Raw genomic sequence first — 2,500 nt, forward strand, 5'->3', positions numbered from 1 at the left:
CTATACCATAACAATATAAATATGAAAAGGGGAAAAAAAAACTAAACACAAAGCAAATCCGATGTTTCTAGGAAGGTTGGAGTGGTTGTGCTTCTTCTGACACACTCTGTATTTGCTAGGAGAAATTTGCTCATTGCAGATCACTGGCTCTTCAAAATGTTAAATACAGTTAATGCAATATTAATCGCCCTTTGGTGATATAAAATGCAATATTTTCAGGCAGCTATCGAGCTTTTTGTAGAGGAAGAGCTGATGAAAACAGTCACAGCTGAATAGTGGAGAGAAAAGCTCTATATTTATTGCTTTTGTTTGGCTTTTGGCTACAGACACAGGAACATTGTAATGGGGTAAGGACATTTATTTTATCTGCTATCTATTGCGGCAAGAGCACCACTGGCAGATGGGGTTTGCTGCTCCATTCGCAAAGTCGTTTAGAGCAAATCCTAATAACTAATAATGATTTATGTTAATTTGCTTCACCTATGCTACTTTATTAAAGGCGCATTATGCAATGGGGAGCCCAGCACAGTGGCTGTACAGTTAGAAGTGCGGCCGGGAACGTGTTTACTCTAGAATTCAATTATTTTCTAGCCTTTATTAGGTGAATCCATTTTTTTTATTTTTTTTTTGCATTTGTTCATCAGAGTTTTATTCAAATTAACCCTTTATCACTGCAATTTAGGCAGGCGATCCCTTATAACATTGATATATAAAATAATAATAAAAAAAGAAAATGTCACTGCAATAGAATAAGTTGGATTTTGAGAACAGAAGTTGTTGCACAAGAGATAAGGACAGGATGCAGTAACTTATTGCAACCTGATGAGAGGTATAATTGTATTGGTTGCTATAGGTTACTGTAGCTTGCACATCACTGTGGGTTCTGCTGCTTTTAAAGCATACGAATTTCTACAGATTGATGCGGGGGGTGCAAAAGGAGCATCAAGGTTCTGGAGACCTCTGTGTGTGATCATGGCAATTTTACTTCCACTTCTGTGTCTCATCCCATCTGCCTAAAGGCATTCTCTGAGAAAATAACACCCCTTCAAAGAGCCTTATTAACACCCTTTTCCCCAGATCACACACACACTGATTGCTCCTCTTGTTTCATACTGCAGGTGGGATCACAGAAGGGTTAGGGGGAAATTTGGTGTCACAGAAAACATGACTGCATCAAGGGTGCAGCAAGTGACCCCTTGCACTGGTGATTTACTAAATGGTGCATATTAGTCACCGTGATAGGATTATTATTATTTATTATTATTATTATTAGTTTGTTTATTTGATTTAAACGAATTTGCACCTTTTAATAAATATCCGATCCTGATTCCCAGCGCAGTTTAACAGTAATAAATCTGAGCGATGTTTGCACAATAATTTATCAGAAAATGGCTTTTCCTCCTAGAAATCTATGTAACCCGATTTCATCTTTGTTTCCCCTGAGTATTCCTAATTCACACGTGATGTAAACGTAAATACACCGCACCCCAGCCTTGTCAGTGTGGAGTTGAAATGAAACTTTGAAAACGAATAATATGTTTTTTTTTTCCCTGTGTGTTTAAACAAGAGAGGTAGATTTGTCACTGAACTCTGCCAGGACTATACCATCTCTCCTCCATCACAACAAGCGTCTCCCTTAAAATTGAGGAGTGATGCATTATTGAAAGACTATATCAAACAGCTCTGGCTTGCAAGCTCTCTACTCTGGGCTCTGGATGAAGTCTGACTGTCTGACTGCACATAAGCCTCTAATATGTTAATGGCCGTAGGGGATGCCTTAGGTAGCATCTCAAGCTGCTTCGCACACCATATGTCAGACCGTTAGCCACATGGATCTATTAATCAAAACAAAAATGTACCCCCACATGCAGTACCCTGCCACATATCTCCCTCTTGTCTTTCAAATCTACAAAAAAAATAAAAAATAAATTAGAATAAGTGTATTAAAAATGCAGATATTTCCTTACAAGTACATGTTTCTTAGAAAAATATACACAAGCATGAAGGTTATGCAATAAGGCACCGAGCACATTTCAGCAATACCCAGCTACCAGTCAGAAATCTGCTTTTATTGGGTTTACTACTGTAAACTAGGAAAGGTGAAATTTGGTTTGCTGCAGACCAGACATGACTGTTTGTGTGTATATATATATGTATATATATATATATATATATATATACAATATGAATTAAAAATATATATATATTTATAGATAGATAGACATTTATATATTTATGAATTGTGCCTGCTGTAAAAAAAAAAGTATATATATATATATATATATATATATATATATATATATATATATATAAATACACACACACATACATATATATATATACATATGTACTGTATGTATGAATTAAGTTGTGAAACACCACTATTATTACATTTACGAATTAAAACACAATATCTGCATGTAATATATATATATATATATATATATATATATATATATATATACATCTATCTATCTATCTATATATATAAATACACACA

The 2,500-nt window shown here is 34.8% G+C and overlaps 1 long non-coding RNA gene across 3 annotated transcripts in view; it reads left to right on the forward strand.

The window, feature by feature from the left end:
* The window catches only part of LOC143983410 (uncharacterized), a 99,647-nt gene that overhangs the window by 206 nt on the left and 96,941 nt on the right, over nt 1-2,500 (forward strand). For all 3 annotated transcript variants that reach the window (XR_013274605.1, XR_013274607.1, XR_013274606.1), the window contains exon 1: nt 1-347. This exon is cut by the window's left edge and continues 206 nt beyond it. This is a non-coding gene — a long non-coding RNA (uncharacterized LOC143983410). The remainder of the gene's footprint in view (nt 348-2,500) is intronic.

Source organism: Lithobates pipiens, unplaced genomic scaffold, assembly GCF_037356315.1.
Source record: "Lithobates pipiens isolate NorthernLeopardFrog02 unplaced genomic scaffold, aLitPip1_a1.2 Scaffold_16, whole genome shotgun sequence".
NCBI lineage: Eukaryota > Metazoa > Chordata > Amphibia > Anura > Ranidae > Lithobates > Lithobates pipiens.